This window comes from Lampris incognitus, unplaced genomic scaffold, assembly GCF_029633865.1.
Source record: "Lampris incognitus isolate fLamInc1 unplaced genomic scaffold, fLamInc1.hap2 scaffold_158, whole genome shotgun sequence".
Lineage (NCBI taxonomy): Eukaryota > Metazoa > Chordata > Actinopteri > Lampriformes > Lampridae > Lampris > Lampris incognitus.
Window position 1 is genome coordinate 96,325 of NW_026611123.1, and position 18,887 is coordinate 115,211.

Sequence of the window (18,887 nt, forward strand, 5' to 3'; positions counted from 1 at the left end):
GGCCAGGTCGATTAGCTGGGGCCGGCACTCCGCCGGTTGGCGCTGCGCCGGGCCCGCTCTGTAGCTCGCAACATAGCGGCCCGGGCGGTCTTCCAAACGTGCCGACATCGGCGGAGATGGGCCCTCGTGGACGGGACCGCCACCTCCAACTCCTGATGGGGGAACAGAGGGGGTTGATAGCCCAGGGAACACTCGAAGGGGGACAAACCGGTAGCCGAACTCTCCATGGAGTTGAGCGAGTACTCCACCCAGGGCAGGTACTTGCTCCAGGAGGCGGGGCTGCTGGTGGTAACGCAACGCAAAGCCGCCTCCAGGGCTTGATTGGCCCGCTCTGCCTGCCCATTGGTCTGGGGGTGATACCCGGAGGAGAGGCTGACCGTGGCCCCAATCCCCTTACAGAAGGCCTGCCATACCTTCGAAGTGAACTGGGGACCACGGTCAGAGACAATGTCCAGGGGAATCCCATGGGGTCGGACGACGTGGGAGACGAGAAGGTCCGCCGTCTCGGCTGCAGAGGGGAGTTTGGTGAGGGCAACAAAGTGGACGGCCTTGGAAAACCGGTCGACAATGGTCAGAATGGTGTCATTGCCTTGGGACACGGGGAGGCCAGTTACAAAGTCCATTGCAATGTGGGACCAAGGTCGGCCGGGGACAGGAAGGGGGCGCAGGAGACCTGCTGGAGGGCGATGGAGAGCCTTGCTGCGGGCGCAGGTGGTGCAGGCTGCCAAGAACTCTCTGGTGTCTACCTCCATGGTGGGCCACCAGAAACCCCTGCGGATGAAGGCCGCCGTTCGGTAGACACCGGGGTGGCAGGCAAGATGGCTGGAGTGGCCCCACTCCAGCACCTGGGGCCGGACAGAGGGAGGCACATATAGCCCGTTCCGGGGTCCATTGCCTGGGTCGGGCTGGGCGCGCTGGGCCCTTCTCACCACTGATTCGACCGCCCAGGTGACGACACCCACCACCCGGGCCGGGGGAAGGATGGTGTCTTGGGCGTCAGGGGACCCCACGGGAAACAGACGGGAGAGGGCGTCTGCCCTGACGTTCTTGGTGCCCGGGCGGTAGGTGAGGGTGAAGTCGAACCGGCTGAAGAAGAGAGCCCAGTGCGCCTACCTGGGGTTGAGCCTCTTAGCCGTCCGTACGTAGGTCAGGTTCTTGTGATCGGACCATACGATGAACGGCTGCCCTGCTCCCTTCAGCCAGTGTCTCCACTCCTCTAGGGCGGCGTGGACGGCCAGCAACTCCCTGTTGCCGATGTCGTAATTCTTCTCCGCAGGACTGAAACGCCGGGAGAAGAAGGCGCACGGGTGGATCTTCTGGTCCTCCTCCGACCGCTGGGAGAGGACGGCTCCCATGCCCGTGTCCGATGTGTCCACCTCCACGATGAACTGCCTGCACGGGTCCGGGTGGGCGAGCACCGGAGCCGTTGTGAACAGCCTCTTCAGGGCCAAGAAGGCGGCTTTTGCCTCCGAGGTCCAGAAGAAGGGGCGGAGGTTTGAGGTGAGTGCAGCGAGGGGGGCGGCCACACGGCTGAACCCCCAGATGAAGCGCCGGTAGAAGTTTGCAAACCCCAGGAAGCGCTGGAGTTGCGTCCTGTTGGTGGGCCGTGCCCACTCCTCCACTGCTCGGGTCTTCCTGGTGTCAGTGCGGACGAGCCCCTTCTCCACGATGTGGCCAAGGAACTCCACGGAGGCGGAGTGGAACACGCACTTCTCGGCTTTCACGAAGAGCCTGTTCTCCAGCAGCCGTTGGAGGACCAGGCGGACATGCTGGTGGTGTTCCTCCTCAGTCCTGGAAAACACGAGGATGTCATCCAGGTACACCACCGCGAACGTGTTCAGCATGTCCCGGAGCACGTCGTTGACCAATGCCTGGAAGACGGCCGGGGCGTTGGTGAGGCCGAAGGGCATAACGAGGTACTCGAAATGCCCTAGGTGGGTGTTGAAGGCCGTCTTCCATTCATCCCCTTCCCGGATGCGCACCAGGTGGTACGCGCTGCGCAGGTCCAGCTTCGTGAACACCGTGGCGTGAGTGAGTGGCTCGAACGTGGAACTCATAAGGGGGAGTGGATATTTATTTTTCACCGTGATATTATTTAGCGTTCGATAATCTATGCAAGGCCTCAGGCTGCCCTCCTTCTTTGCCACAAAAAGGAAGCCCGCCGCCACCGGGGAAGACGAGGGCCTTATGATTCCTGAGGCCAGGGACTCTGTGATATAATTGCGCATAGCCTCCTTCTCCGGGACAGATAGGTTATACAACCGACCGGTGGGAAGGGCGGCCCCGGGAAAGAGATCTATGGCACAATCATAGGGACGGTGAGGGGGGAGGGAAAGTGCACTGTCTTTACTAAATACAGGGGCTAAATCGTGATAAATGGAAGGAACACCAGTGAGATCCGTGGGAGGAGGCACGGGTCTGAGGCCGCTGGACGGGGAGTGGGCGGAGCGAAGGCAGTTGGCATGACACGCAACGCTCCAACCCAAAATCCGCCCTGTAGACCAAGAGATGTAGGGATCGTGCCATTCCAAGCACGGTCTTCCTAACACCAGGGGCGCTGTGGGGGCGTGCAAAACCAAGAAACGGATAGCTTCCACGTGATTACCCGAAAGCGTGAGGGTGAGGGAAGCAGTGCTGTGTGTGATCTTACCAAGTGAACGACCATCTAGGGCTTGGGCTGTGAGGGGTGTGTCTAGGGGGACGAGTGGAATGCCGGCCTGCCGGGCCAGCGAGATGTCCATCAAACACTCGTCCGCCGCCGAATCCAGGAGTGCACCAACAGACAGTGAGTGGGTTACCTCAGGTGAGAGTGACCGGAAAAAGGTGGTTGTGCTCCTTCTTGGGCTGGGGCTGAGGAAGGGTCGTCAGGCTCACTAGGACACCCCTCACTAGTGAGCCGGGTCTTTTTGGGCGAGTCGGGCAGGCCTTGATATAGTGGCCCGACCTCCCGCAGTAGAGGCAGAGGTGGCCATGCATCCTCTGCTCCCTAACCTCCAGCGGGAGCCGTGACCGACCCAACTGCATGGGCTCCTCCTCCGGCCTGGATCCAGAAGCCACCCAGGGTTGCGAGGGGGAATGTGAGGGTGGAGAGAGCCCACGGGACGCTGACCCAGGGAAGGCACCGGTAGGACGGACGGGGGTTGGTCTATGGGAGGGGCCAGCGCGCGGTGCGCGTTCCTGGCGCCGCTCCCGCAGCCGTTCGTCCATCTGGAGGGCGAGGGTTACGAGCTCGTTGAAGGAGGCAGGGCGGTCCCGAACGATGAGATCTTTGATGGGCTCGCTCAGCCTCCTCCTGTACGCGCTCTTGAGCGCAGTGTCATCCCACCCACTGTCTGTCGAGAGTATCCTTACCTCCAGGGAATAATCTGCCACCGACCTGGCTCCCTGTTGGATGGAATGGAGGCGGCCGGCAGCGTCCTGCCCGTCAGCTGGGTGGTCGAACACCAGATTGAACTCGCGGCGGAAGGCACCATAGTCCGAGGCGAGCTGCTCGGTATGGCCTACCGCCGCTATGGCCCAGCTGAGGGCTTTGCCGGTGAGGAGGGACATGACAAGGGCTACCTTGGTCTCTCCTGTCCTATACCTAGCTGGCTGGTGTTTGAACAGGAGCTCACACTGACCAAGGAAACCCCTGCACAGCTCGAACTCGCCACCGAAGGCCTTAGGGCAGGGGAGGTTAGGCTCGCACCGGGGGTCCAGTGGGGGAACTCGGAGGAGGGGGAACGTCGGGACCAGAAACGGGGAAACCGGAGGCCGAGCTGGGGGCAGAGACCGAGGCCAGGGCAGGGTGGTCACTCATCCTGGAGACCGCTGTGGAGAGTGCAGCGATCTGCGCGGTGAGGGCATCTAACGCGCTCGTCGCGGCCTGGGAGCCGGACTGAAGATCGCTGATCTCTCCGGTGACACGGGTGAAGGCAGTAGTGAGCTCTGAGCGGAGAGAGGCAAGTTGGCAACTGTGACTTCTTACTACTGCCTCTAGGGGGACAGGGCTCTGGAGCGTCACAGGGACCGTCCGCTCCTTGGGTTTGCCTGGGTCCATAATGGCTTCGACGTTCTGTTATGCTCGCGCACCAGAACCTGACCCGTGTGGCGAAACCCAAGACAGACAGACGCGAGATGACTTCAAAATCTACAAAGGGGGGTTTTATTGTGGGAGGGGAATGTATGGGGAAAAAAGGCGTTCTGTTAGTGGGATGTGTAAATAAACTATGTGTGGTGTCCCGTGGTTTGCGTGTATAACTATGTGTGAGTTTTTTTAGCCTATGTATGGTGCTGTATGTAAATGACCAGGGGGTGTTGAAAAAATGTGCGTGCACCTGGCGAGAAAGTCCAGTCCGTGATCCAAGAGGGGTTGTCCGAGAAAGTCCAGGTCCGAGATCCGGGAAGTCGAGTCCGAAAGGAGGGGTCCAGATAGAGGGACAAGGGGGGAGATCGCACCTGGTGGGGGAGATCGCACCTGCACCTGGTGCAGTGCAGCGCTCGTCTCCTCCGAGCGCTCGGATGTTTCCGGCACGTCCGAGCTGGGGGAGTGGCTTGAACGTGCCGGGGAGGCAGCTCGGGGCGGTGCAACCACAACACTGGGGAATAAACAGAATGCAAGGAACGCTGGAGGGCTTGTCAGAACTTTACCGCAGGGTTCAGTACGTCGAAGCACTGAGAGACGTTCTGGGAGGCTTCTTGTAGAGGGCTGCCTGATTGCCACAGGTGTGCCTGATGGATGATGGCAAACACCTGGTGCAGTGCAGCGCTCGTCTCCTCAGATCGCGACCCGAGCGCTCGGATGTTTCCGGCACGTCCGAGCTGGGGGAGTGGCTTGAACGTGCCGGGGAGGCAGCTCGGGGCGGTGTAACCACAACAGGTTCCTTTACATTACTTGATGACCACTACAGCAAAGATGCAAAACGTGCAAGAGAAGCTCGCAGGTCTGCCAATGAAAGATTGGTGGACTTCATCACGAAGCTGAAGGGGTCGGACAAACGGCTACTGGTATGATCAGTGTTGTAGTCGAGTCACTGAACCTCGAGTCCGAGTCGAGTCATCAGTGCTCAAGTCCAAGTCGAGTCACGAGTCATGAAAATCAGGACTCGAGTCGGACTCGAGTCCGAGTCCTGGACTCGAGTACTACAACACTGGGTATGATACCAATAATAATAATGCTTGGACATAAAAACAATTCTAATTGCAAAAAAGATGTTGTGGTTACACCGCCCCGAGCTGCCTCCCCGGCACGTTCAAGCCACTCCCCCAGCTCGGACGTGCCGGAAACATCCGAGCGCTCGGCTCGCGCTCTGAGGAGACGAGAGCTGCACTGCACCAGGTGTTTGCCATCATCCATCAGGCACACCTGTGGCAATCAGGCAGCCCTCTACAAGAAGTCTCCCAGAACACCACTCCGGGCTTCGACGTACTGAACCCTGCGGTAAAGTTCTGACAAGCCCTCCAGCGTTCTTTGCATTCTGTTTATTCCCCAGTGTCTTATCTTCGTGTCTCTGTTTCCTCCCAAGACTTTCCCTCCGCGACTTCCACGGCTCCCCGCGTCTCCCTCGTCCCCAGCGACCTTCACGTTTTTCCCCTGACCTCTCCTGCGATCTCCCCTCTTGTCCCTCTACCTGGAATCCCTCCTTTCGGACTCGACTTCCCGGATCTCGGAGCCGGACTTCCTCGGACAACCCCTCATGGATCACGGACTGGACTTTCTCGCCAGGTGCACGCACATTATTTCAACACCTCCTTGTCATTTACATACCGCACCACACATAGGCTAAGAACACTCACACATAGTTATACACGCAAACCACGGGACACCACACATAGTTTATTCACACATCCCACTAACGGAACGTTTTTTGCACCATACATTCCCCTCCCACCATAACACCGCCCTTTTTGGATTTCGAAGTCATCCTGTATCTGTCTGCCTTGGGTTTCGCCACACGGGTCGGGTTCTGGTGCGCGAGCATAACAAAAGATGATCAAAGCCTGATCTTCTGCAGCGCATTTATTTGACATGGTCTTTGTTTCTGTAGGAAATAATCACAGGTGAAGGCAGCTCCAAGTGGCTGGTGAATTTCAGGTCTACGAAACCAGACAGGGTCTTCACCTACCTGGAAGAGGACGACCAAATTGATGAAGCTTTTAAGCACATCAACTTGGTCCTCAAAGGAGCAACAAAATGTGCACCTTATGTCGACAGAGTTCCAGAGAGTCAGCTTCGTGTTGGATGTGCTGATGCCTAAGGTGAGGTTTAACTCCACCATCTAATCTTAGTTACATTGATTTCAACTCAACCATCTGATCTTAGTTACATTGATTTCAATACTTGTCTGTTTATCCAGTCATCAAAGCCTGTATTATAACTGTTAAAGGGCATTCCGCGATTTAGTGAATGGGTTATGCTCGCCCCACCACTAATTTGTATTGTGTTGTAAATATGGGAGCCCTTTTAACTGGAGGTTATCTATCTCTACCAGGCCATTGTCCACGCTCTTGTGGCAGTGGACAACCTCTCTCTAGCTGAGGCAAAGAGAAGATTTAACGCGGGACCATTGTATGATGAAAGGTACAAATGTCTGAAATCAGTCTACCACTTTGTTCCTAACACCCCCTAGCTGTGTTAATATTCATGATACACCATGACTTCTCATGTCCCATCGATTGTATTTCTTCTCTCCTTTTCTCTCTTTTCTTTTCCCAATGTATTCTTTAGTGAAGTGCAAGAATTTAATGATATTATCAAGATGCAGAAGAAGCAGTAGATCGACGCCGAGCATTTATATTTTTATTTCTATTTTATTTTTATTTTATTTTATTTATGTTTATTATTATTGTTATTGTAACCGGTTATTTTCTTGCCCGGTGCGGGATTCGAACGGAGTGTACTGCACCACAAGGCGACATCACTAACCGCTCGGCTAAAGGGTCAGACCCGTTAGCTAGGGACTAACGTGTCTTATTAGTAGTTTACATTATTATTATGTAAAACCTCAACCACATTCTGTAAAATGCTGAACCCGATGATAACACTGAAAAATAATAAAATAAATTGCTTAAAAAAGAAAAGAAAAGAAAAAAAGAAATGTGCGTCTGCCTTGGGGGCCCTCCACCCCGGGGACCCCCACCAAGCCCCTGGTCACAGATGTTTACCATGTGAAGATGTCAAATGTTGCGCACAATGTCACATGAATAAAGATTATTGTTATATTTAACCATATTATCAAGAGACAGTGGATCGAGGCCGAGCATAAAGGCAGGGGTGACTTGCATGTGTAAATGTATTGTTTAGTGTGTTAATTTTATTCTTTGACATTAACTAGTTCAACAAGCCTGTTCATTGACCGTTATTCGCATCGCATACGTGAACGTGTTCTTTCACAGTAGCCTTGGTTAAGTTTAGTCTCTTTACACAATACTGAGGTGCTTTGATAACAACATGTACAAATATGTGTACTGGTTTATTTACATGGATAGACAACATGAATGTAATGGTTAGAAATGTGCGTCTGCCTCAGGGGCCCTCCATCCAGCCCACCACCCCGGGGACCCCCACCAAGCCCCTGGTCACAGATGTTTACCATGTGAAGATGTCAAATGTTGCGCACAATGTCACATTAATAAAGATTATTGTTATATTTAACCCAATTTATTGTTTGTACATGCATATTAATCCTTAATAGAGTGGGATATCCCACTGTTATTATGGCTAAAACAAATGGTCTCATTGTCATATGTAGCTTAGACTGTGTGCACAACGGCACTGGTAATTGTAAGATTTGACTTGTATGAGAGGAAATGCCAAATTTCTCAATTGAGTACACATCACATTCGGGATCAGCTTGATAGGTTTTGAAGGTATTTTACGTTTAGACATTGAATACTAAAAGCCTATGTTGACTTAACTACTACTTCACCTGGGCCCTATACTACAAAGTGAGTTTGTGTGTGTTTGTAAGTTTCGGTAGATAGCCCCTTCAGTCTCATTTGTCCCAGCAGTAGATAATGGCAGGTTTTATGGGTGTGTTTAAACTGTGGTTAGATAAGGCACCATGTTATCAGAGCCTGTGTATTGTGCTCACAGTGTTTGCTCAAAGGGGCATCTGTTTGCCATTGAGTCTAGGTTATTTTGCCCTCAATGGGCTTCTGTAAATCTTACCATAATTGTTACACATTCAGGCAGTGACTTTCTGTATCCGATAATAACTGATGAATGAGGGTCGAGTCGTTAGAAAAATAGCCCACATTCTAACCATCCATAGCAAACGTTAGCTGGCATTCGCTAGTGTTGTTAGACATCTAGCTAACGTAACACAATTGCTAACATTGTTGGCTAACGTTATCTAGCCAACGTATCGCTATTGTTGTGCCTCCTGCGCATGCTCCTGTCAACTGCGGAGGTGCCTCTTGGGCATGCTCCTGTCAACTGCCTCTTGCGCATGCTCCTGTCAACTGCGGAGGTCACGCGATGGTCCTGTCAACTGCGGGGGGGCCTCTTGCGGAGGTCCGCCATTTTGTCTGCAGCCAGCTACTCTTGGAACGCGGCGCAGGAGTTAGCGGAAGTCAACGTAACACATTAACATAACGCGGCGGCGCAGGAGTTAGCGGACGTGGAGACGTAACAAGGGCATTTGATCTTACACCACTGGTACATTACCTGTTTTAAAGCACCGCATTACAAATCCAAAGTTATCAAGCAGTACAGGATCATTGTGGTCTGCAACTGTCACAGCACATCCAAAGCAACATTTCAGACCGTCATGACCCGCTCCACATCCTAGCTCATGTTTTATGAGTTTTTCATATTCCCCAGTGTTTCCTGTTTTATTGTGGTATTCACGTGTGTCTCGTTTTCAGATGCCACTTCCTGTCAAGTTTCCCTTCTGTGTGATTACCGGCCCCGCCCTAATGTGTTGCACCTGTGTGTCATCATCTCCCCCATGTGTGTATTTAAGCCATGCGTTTCTCCCTCATGCTGCCAGTTCGTCTTTACCCCGGTGATGAGCCTGACGCCTCTGCCTGAGCTGACTGGTTGCCGTGTAGCGACCCTTTTTGCCCGGTTAAACCTTTTTGGAGCTTTTGCTGCCTGTGTCAGTCTGCTTTGTGGGTCCTTTGTCATTGTGAACCTATAAACTGGCCACATTATGGACTCCGCAGACTCAGCCCGGTTCGTACTGCTCTGCAAGCTAGGACCAGCGACCGCATTGCTAGAAGACAGATGTAAAGATTTGAATTACGATTCACATAAAACACAGGCTTATATTGATAATTACCACAGTTACATCAGATTTATATGGATGCATCAAAGAGTTCAGTAAATAGAGTAGAGTTTATTGTTCCAGAATTTCATATTAAAGTAGGGGGAAAGGATCAATGAGGAAATATCGGTATACACGGCAGAAATGCTTGCAGTATTGTCAGCAGTGCAGTGGATAGAGGAAACGACGAGGAAATGAGGGTAAGGGTTTTGCCTGCTCAGGTAGACAATCCCGCAGCAACAGACTAATTTCACGGTAGCCAAGCTTACCCCGGCAGTGGCATTTCTGATGGAAATTACCGCGCTTCTCGGAGTGAAAGGTTTGGATAAACGTAACGGATTGCTCTTTCTACATCTTTTGCTTAGGGTTCGGGTGGGGTTAGGCTGCTCAGGCTGAGGATCCCACAGAGAATACCACAGCAACAGAGACTAACTTTGCGGTAGCCAAGTTTACCACGGCAATGGCATTTCTGATAGAAAGTATCGAGCTTTTCAGAGTGAAAGGTTTGGATAAAATTAATGGATGGGTTTTTCTACATCTTTTGGTTAGGGAAGGGTATGGTTAGGGAAATAGTTTTATCTGCTCAGGCAGACAATCCCACTTTGATGACCACAGAGACTAACTTTTCGCGAAAGCCAAGCTAACCACGGCAATGGCATATCTGGTGAAAAGTACTGGGCTACTCGGAGTGAAAGGTTTGCATAAAATTAATAGATGGATCTTATTACATCTTTCGGTTGTGTAATATTTGCTAGTAATATTTGATTTGCTAATGTCCCTTACGGCTTTCCGTAGCGCCACAACAAAGTCACGTGATGTACGTAACAACGTCAGTCGGAATCCGGTCGATGAATAAACACCCAGCACGAGAGAAGTCGTCCTTGCTTTATTAATGTTATAAGTTAACATAGCCAGAGGGCACAGATCATTACATGGTGTCAGAGTAGCGGAGTTTAAATACCCAATATGGATTCGTACGGCGTTCCAGCTCCACGGATGGACTGGGAATCGGCGAACTTACCTGAAGCATGGAGACGATTTCGACAAACAACGGAGCTAATGTTCACGGGCCCCCTGCGCGGGAAGAATGAAGAGGAGAAATGCAGCTACCTCCTGCTCTGGATAGGGGAAAAAGGGCGCGATGTGCACAACACTTGGACACTCAGCGGAGAACAAGCCAAGAAGCTAGAAACGTACTACGATAAGTACACTGAGTACATCACCCCCAAAGCAAACCCGATTTATGCCAGATATAAATTTCATGAAAAGATGCAGGGAGAGAGTGAATCCTTCGAACGATTTGTAACTGAGCTAAAGCTCCTAGTCAAAGACTGTGGCTACCCAAATGCCGACGAGATGGTCAGGGACCGCATCGTGTTTGCCACCAACTCACCCAGAGTGAGAGAAAAGCTACTTAGCCAGGGAGCTGAGCTAACGCTAGAAAAAGCCATAGATGTAGCCCGCTCACACGAGCTAGCAAAGCAACAGCTAACGTTTATGGGCCAGGGCAGCACACATGAAACGGTGCACGCAATAGGCAGAAAGACTTACAAACCGAACGCACCCAAAGCAGCTAACGCTAACTTCAGACAAAGGGACGTTAGCACCGCCGCCAGGGCGTGTAGCTATTGTGGAGGGCTACACGGCGCTAAAGCCACTTGCCCAGCTAAGGGTAAACAATGCATTAAATGCAAGAAGCTCAATCATTTTGCTAAAGTATGCAAGTCTAGCTCCCAGGGACAGACAAAGTACTACCGCGGCACAGTACATGCCGTCGGAGAGAACCCAGAAGAGTGCACCACTGACAGAGAACAGGAAGAACTGTACTTCGACAACATTACAGTGGAGAGCACCGCTGTGGGAGAACAGACAGAGCTGTACATAGACTGCATCTCAATAGAGAACAACGGAAAAAGCAACGAGCAGGCTTACGTAGAGGTTGGAATTGGCACACCTCCACAGAAGGTAAAGTTTAAACTAGACACTGGGGCACAGGCCAATACTATTCCCACCAACCTGTTCCAGGCGCTGTTCAAAAATGTGACACTGAAACCAGCAATACACAGACTCACTGAATATGGAGGAGGCGCGCTGAGCGTGAAAGGCACATGCAAACTCAAATGTAAGTACAGAGACAATGCAATGATGCTGGACTTTTACGTCATTGACACAAACGCCCCACCAGTCATGGCAATGAAAACATGCCGTGACCTAAACTTGGTAAAAATAGTGATGGCTGTGAGCGAGGAAAACAATGTCACATCACAGAGCATAATGGATGAGTATGCAGATGTTTTCCAGGGAATAGGAGAGTTCCCAGGCGAGTGCACCTTCCGCGTCACACCAGATGCAACGCCGGTCGTCTGCCCGCCACGCAGAATCCCCATCGCCCTACGCAGCAAACTGAGGGACGAGCTTGACAGCATGGAGAAAGGCGGCATAATCTGTAAGGTAACAGAACCCACAGAATGGGTGAACGCACTCGTCATTGTTGAGAAGCCAAAGACAGGCAAACTTAGAGTGTGTTTAGACCCCAGAGCTCTTAACAAAGTGATACAACGACCTCACTACCCCCTCCCCACGCTGGAGGACGCCACCACAAAGCTTGCTGGAGCTGAGTACTTTAGCGTGTTAGACGCGCGGTCAGGCTATTGGGCCATCAAACTGAGCACTGAATCCTCAATGTTGACGACATTTAACACAGTGTTTGGCAGGTATCGTTTCCTCAGACTGCCATTCGGAATCGTGTCCGCTCAAGACGAGTTCCAGAGACGCGTGGATGAAACATATGAAGGATTGGACGGTGTGACGGCCATAGTGGACGATATACTAGTGTTCGGCAAGACTAAAGAGGAACATGACCAGCGTCTCAGAGCGATGCTGAAGCGCACAAGGGAGCGAGGGGTGAGGCTCAACCCCGACAAGTGTCACATATGCGTGTCCGAGGTAAGCTACTTCGGCCACACGCTCTCACACGAAGGCATCAAACCAGACCCACACAAGGTGAAGGCGGTCAAGGACATGCAACCCCCACAGAACAAAGCAGAGCTGGAGACAGTCCTCGGCATGATCAACTACCTCGCCAGATTTGCTCCACACCTCTCACAGATAAACTCACCCCTCAGACAGCTTCTGAAACAGGACAGTGAGTTTGTGTGGGATGCAGTCCACGACAAGGCGTTCCAAGAGATGAAGAATCTCATTACACAGCACCCAGGTCCAGTACTCTCATATTTCGACCCGCAGAAAGAGCTGCGACTCCAAGTGGATGCATCCAAAAGTGGCCTTGGGGCTGTCATGCTCCAAGATGGCAAACCAATTGCCTATGCGTCCAAGTCACTCAACAGCACTGAAGAAAACTACGCACAGATAGAGAAGGAGCTCTACGCTGTGGTCTTCGGCTGCAAGAGGTTCCACGAGTACATGTATGGACGAAAAGTGATTGTGGAGTCAGACCACAAGCCTCTGGAGGCAATACTAAAAAAGCCACTGGCAGCAGCACCACCCCGGCTGCAACGGATGATCCTGGCGCTCCAAAAATACGACATCCAAATCATCCACCGCCCCGGTAAGGACATACCGGTGGCCGACACACTGTCACGCAAGTCAATAGAACACCACGACAGTGACCTACAGGAAGGGATGGAGGCCCAAGTGCACACAGTCCTCAGCAACATCCCTGTGAGCGACACAAGACTCACAGAAATCAAGCAGGAAACAGCGCAAGATCCACAGCTCACCGCACTCAGACGAGCCACACTCACTGGCTGGCCAGACACAAAGAAAAAGTGCCCGCCCAGCATCCAGGAATACTGGAACCACAGAGCAGAAATCTCAGAAATGGACGGTATCCTGTTCAAAGGTGAGAGAATCATTGTCCCCCAAAAGCTTCGCAAGGACATGATACAGCGCATCCATGCCAGCCACCTTGGCGTGGAAAAAAGCAAATGCCGAGCAAGAGACTTACTGTTCTGGCCTGGCATGGGGAAACAGATCGAGGATGCGGTAGCAGACTGCAGCATATGCCAAGAACGGCGCAGCGCAAATGCAAAGGAACCAATGATGTCACACGCCATACCCGAGCGGCCGTGGCAAGTGATAGGCACAGACCTATTCACATGGAACTCACAGGACTTCATAGTCACTGTGGACTACTACTCCAGATTCTTCGAGCTAGAGAGACTTTACAGCTGCACCTCATCTGCCGTCATCATGAAGCTGAAAGCAGCAATGGCTCGACACGGAATCCCCGAGACTATCATCAGCGACAACGGTCCGTGCTACAGCTCTGGTGAGTTCCGCAACTTCTCACAGACATGGGGTTTCTCACACACCACCACAAGCCCCCACTACCCACAGAGCAACGGCCTCTCCGAGAAGACTGTCCAGACGGCCAAACGCATCCTGGACAAAGCCAAAGCTGAGAACAAAGACCCCTACATGAGCTTACTGGAGTATCGCAACACACCGGTGGACAACCTGAAATCACCGGCACAGCTACTGATGAGTCGGAGGCTGCGGTCCATTCTCCCATCAACAGCAAAACACCTGCAGCCACAGATCGCCAGTCAGGAGGATGTTCACAAAAGGAGAGAGGTATGTCAACAGCGCCAGCAGGCATACTACAACCGAACAGCCAAACCTCTGCCCCACCTGCCCGCAGGCACACCAATCCGCTTCCGGCAGGAGGATGGATCCTGGAGACCTGCAACTGTGGAAAGACCAGCGAACACAGACAGGAGCTACCACATCCAAACCAAAGAAGGTCAGATCTACCGACGCAACCGTCAACACCTGCGACAAAGCAGAGTGAACACTCACACTACACACACACACACTTCACAGCAGACTGTTACCAGCGCTAACGGCAGCACACAGGCCCATCAGCAAGAGCATGCTGAACCTCCAGACACGAACAATCGGCGACAACCAGACACACAGCCTGGTTACACCACGAGGTCAGGTCGCACGGTCAAACCAAGACAAATCCTTGACTTATGAATGTAAAAAAAAAAAAAAGGAAAGATGGAGTGTTATTACGGTGTCACATTTGGACAGGGAAGGAGATGTTTTGCACTACTTTGTTGCAGTCCAGTTATATAAGAGTTCCATTTTCATATTCTTTCTTATTAAGATTGTATTCGTTTATAAACGTGCTCAACGTGGTCTGTATCTCTGCAGAGAAAGCAGCACTTTTCAGAAAAAGGGAGATGTAATATTTGCTAGTAATATTTGATTTGCTAATGTCCCTTACGGCTTTCCGTAGCGCCACAACAAAGTCACGTGATGTACGTAACAACGTCAGTCGGAATCCGGTCGATGAATAAACACCCAGCACGAGAGAAGTCGTCCTTGCTTTATTAATGTTATAAGTTAACATAGCCAGAGGGCACAGATCATTACAGGTTGGGGTAGGGTTAGGGTACAGGTTTTATCTGCTCATGCAGACCTTAGTTTCTGTGGGATTGTCTGCATTAGATAAAACCCTAACCAAAAGATGTAGAAAGAGCCATCTGTTAAGTTTATCCAAAACTTCACTCCGAGAAGTTCGGTACTTGACATCAGAAATGCAAGTGCTGTGGTTAGCTAGGCTACCGTGAAGCGTTAGTCTAATTTCCTGTGGTATTATTTGCGGGATTGTCTGCCTGAGCAGATAAACCCCCCAGCCCTAACCTAAAACCCTTACACGAAACGTATCCCAACTTTTACAGAAAGATGCAGAAAAAGCCATCCGTTAATTACATCTAAACATAAAGCTCGGAGATGCTCGGTACTCTCCATCAGAAATGCCATTGCCGTGGTTTGCTTGACTCCCGCTAAGATTTAATCCCACAAAGAACACCATAGCAACAGAGACTGTCTTGGTGGTTGCCAAGCTAACCACGGCAATGGCATTTGTGATGGAAAGTGCCGAGCTTCTGGGTATGAACGTTTTGTGTAAAATTATCGGATGGCTCATTCTACATCTTTCGGTTGGGGTTTTATTTGCTCAGGCAGACAGTCTCTGTTGCTGTGGTATTCTCTGTGGGATTGTCTGCCTTGGCAGATAAAACCCTAACCGGAAGATCCATCCGTTAAGTTTATCAAAAGCTAACCCTAATCGTAACCCTAACCAATAGATGTATAAGACTATACTTTAATGCAGGGGTGTCAAACTCGAGGGTCGCAGTGTCTGTAGGTATTTGTTGCAACCATGCACTACACCACCTGATTTTAAACTAGTTCCTTTCCCTCCTTGATTCAGGAGGTGAACTAATTAGTTAAATCAGGTGGTGTAGTGCACGGTTGCAACAAATACCTGTGGCCCTCGAGGCCAGAGTTTGTCGCCCCTGCTTTAATTAATAATTTCTGTAATTCTTGAGAAATGTGTTGCTAAAGTGTGAGTCCTGCCACCCACGATGATGAGCTGCGGTGGCTCTTGTTGAGCAGGAAGCTAGTACAGAGAAGTGGTTTAATCACAAACTCTGTGCTTTTGGTGTCTGTGCAATGTTCCTTTATGGGGGCATCAAGGAAAGGAGTGGATCAGAGTTAATTTTTTTTAAATGCAGAGCCACTAGCCAATTTTATCAAATCCAAGCCCTAAACCTTAATCCTAACCCTAAAAACACTACACTGCAATTGCAGACAACTTTTAAAAAAAAATCAGTTATAATGCCAACAACTTTCCAAGTTTAAAGCAGGATAAACTAATCGAGATAGAAGACAACAGCAGATTGATAGTAAAGAGAAACATTCAAATTGACCCTAACCCATCAAACTCAAACCCTAATCCTGGGAGTATCTCCAAGCCAGCACTTGGGCAGTAACGGAGGCACTCGGGTGGCATGCGTTGGTACAGGCATTCAACCATAACCTTTCACTCTGAGAAGCTGGGTGCTTCGATCAGAAATGCCATTTCCGTGGGTAGTTTGGCTCCCGCTAAGAGTTAATCCCACCGAGAATACCATAGCAACAGAGGCTGTCTTGGCAGTTGTCAAGCTAACCACAGCAATGGCATTTCTGATGGAAAGTATGGGTTGGGATAGGTTTAGTATAAGGGTTTTATCTGCTCAGGCAGACAGTCTGTTGCTGTGGGATTGTACTTCTGAGCAGGAAAAACTCTCACCTTAACCCTATGCCAACCCTGACCAAAAGATGTAGAACGAGACATCCGTTAATTTTATTCAAAACGTTCATTCTGAGAAACTCGGTACTTTGCATCAGAAATGTCGTTGTAAGCTTGGCTACTGCTAAGCTGGTCTCTGTTGCTGTGGTATTCTCTATGGGATTAACTCTTAGCGATAGCCAAGTTAACCCCTGCAATAGCATTTCTGATGGAAAGTACTGAGCTTCTCAGATGAAATGTATGGAAGGCTCATCCTATATCTTTCGGTTAGTATTGGGGTAAGGGTTTTATCTGCTCAGGCAGACAGTCTCTGTTGCTGCGGTATTCTCTTTGGGATTGTCTTCCTTAGCAGATAAAGCCCTAACCAAAAGATGTAGAAAGAGCCATCTGCTAAATTTATCCAAAACTTTCACTCTGAGAAGCTTGGTACTTGACATGAGAAATGCCATTGCCGTGGTTAGCTTGGCTACTGCCAAGAGTTAATTCCACAGCAGTAGAGACTAACTTAACGTAACCAGGCTATCAACGGCAATGACATTTCCGATGGAAAGTAATTGAGCTTCTCGGAATGAAAGTTTTGGATAAAATTAACAGCTATCTCGTTCTACATCTTTCGGTCAGGGTTGGCGTAGGGTTATGGTGAGGGTTTTTCCTGCTCAAAAGCACCAGTCCCACAGAGAATACCACAGCAACAGAGACTGTGTGCCTGTGCACATAAAACCCTTATACTAAACCTATCCCAACCCTTAAAAATGTAGAAAGAGCCATCCATTAATTGTATACAAACCTAAAGCTCCAAGACACTCAGTATTTCCCATCAGAAATGCCATTGCCGTGGTTAGCTTGACTCCTGCTAAGAATTAATCCCACAAAGAATACCATAGTAACAGAGACTGTCTTGGCGGTTGCCAAGCTAACCACTGCAGTGGTGTTTCTGATGGAACGTACAGAGCTTCTCGGTGTGAAAGGTTTTGATAAAATTAACGGATAGCTTATTCTACATTTCTCTTAGACTTGGGGTAGAACTAGGGTAAGAGGTTTCTTTTTTCTTTTTTGCTCAGGCAGCCAGTCTCTGCTGTAGGATTGTCCGCCCTACCAGATCAAACCCCAGCCCTAACCGTAAGATCCATCCGTTAAGCTTATCCAAACGTAATCCTAACCAAAAGCTCAGAAGACTATTTTCAGCGATCATTTCTGCCGTTCTCAACTTGAAATGTGATTCCCGCCAGCCACGATTATGGGCTGTCGTGAATCTTCCTGAGCACAAAGCGGGTACAGAGAAGTTGTTTAATGACAAACTCTGCTTTTATGACCGTTGAGTGCTCCTTTTATGGGAGCTTCGAGGAAGGGGCGCATTCTGAGGGGTTAAAAAGCGGGGAAAATTCAGAAATCCACCAGTTTTATCCAGACCTAAACCCTTAGTCCTTACCCTAAAAACATTAAAGTGCAATAGAAGACAACTTCAAAAAAGAAGCTTATATTGCTCTAAACCCCACCAACAACTTTTCAAGCTTAAAGCAGGGTAAACTAATCAAGATGGCAGACAATGGGAGGTGAATTGTAAAAAAGAAACATCCAAATTTACCCTATCCTTAATTCATCAGACTCTATCCATATCCCTAACTCTAATTCTGGGAGTATCTCCAAGCCAGCACTGGCACTCTGGTGACACGCGCTGGCCCGGGCATTCAACTCTAAACTTTCACTCTGAGAAGCTCAGTATTATCCATCAGAAATGCCATTGCCATGGTTCGCTTGCCTACTGCGAAGAGTTAGTCTCTGTTGCTGTAGTGTTCTTTGTTGGATTGTCTGCCTGAGCAGGTAAAATCCTACCCCAACCCAAAGGTGTGGAAAGATCCGTCAATTAATTTTATCTAAAACTCACTCTGAGAAGCTCGGTGCTTTCCATTATAAATACCATTATCGTGGTTAGCTTGGCTACTGTGAAGAGTTAGTCTCTATTGCTGTGGTATTCTCCTGTAGGATTGTCTTTCGGAGCAGATAAAACCCTTACCCTAATCAAAAGACATAGAGCCACCCATTAAGTTTATCCAAACCTGATCCTACTATCAAATCAATTTTATTTGTATAGCCCAATATTACAAATGTATCTCAGTGGGCTTAACCGCAACACAACATCCTGTCCTTAGACCCTCTCATCGGATAAGGAACAACTCCCTAAAAAACCCCTTTAACAGGGAGGAAAAAATAGGAAGAAACCTCAGGGAGAACAACAGAGGAGGGATCTCTCTCCCAACACGGACAGCGTGCAATGGATGTTGTGTTCACGCAATTTACATAATACAACATTGAAAGAGGTTAACAGAATTTTAATGGACATAAAATTTATGAAGAACGTGATGTGCCATTTCAGGAATCATTTTTGTACTTTTTAACTTGAGATGTTTCTAAAGTGAGTCCTGCCACCCACGATGATGAGCTGTGATGCTTCTTCCTGAGCATAAAGCAGGTATAGAGAAGTGGTTTAATCACAAGCTCTGTGCTTTTGTGGAATGAAGCATGCTCTGAGTGGT

General features: G+C 49.9%; 3 pseudogenes; all 3 read left to right on the forward strand.

Annotated features, from left to right (window-relative positions):
• Positions 1–15,586: 15,586 nt before the first annotated feature.
• LOC130132700 (small nucleolar RNA U3) lies at positions 15,587–15,770 on the forward strand (annotated as a pseudogene).
• A 1,754-nt stretch (positions 15,771–17,524) lies between these two features.
• LOC130132699 (small nucleolar RNA U3) lies at positions 17,525–17,719 on the forward strand (annotated as a pseudogene).
• A 994-nt stretch (positions 17,720–18,713) lies between these two features.
• On the forward strand, positions 18,714–18,887 carry LOC130132698 (small nucleolar RNA U3; annotated as a pseudogene).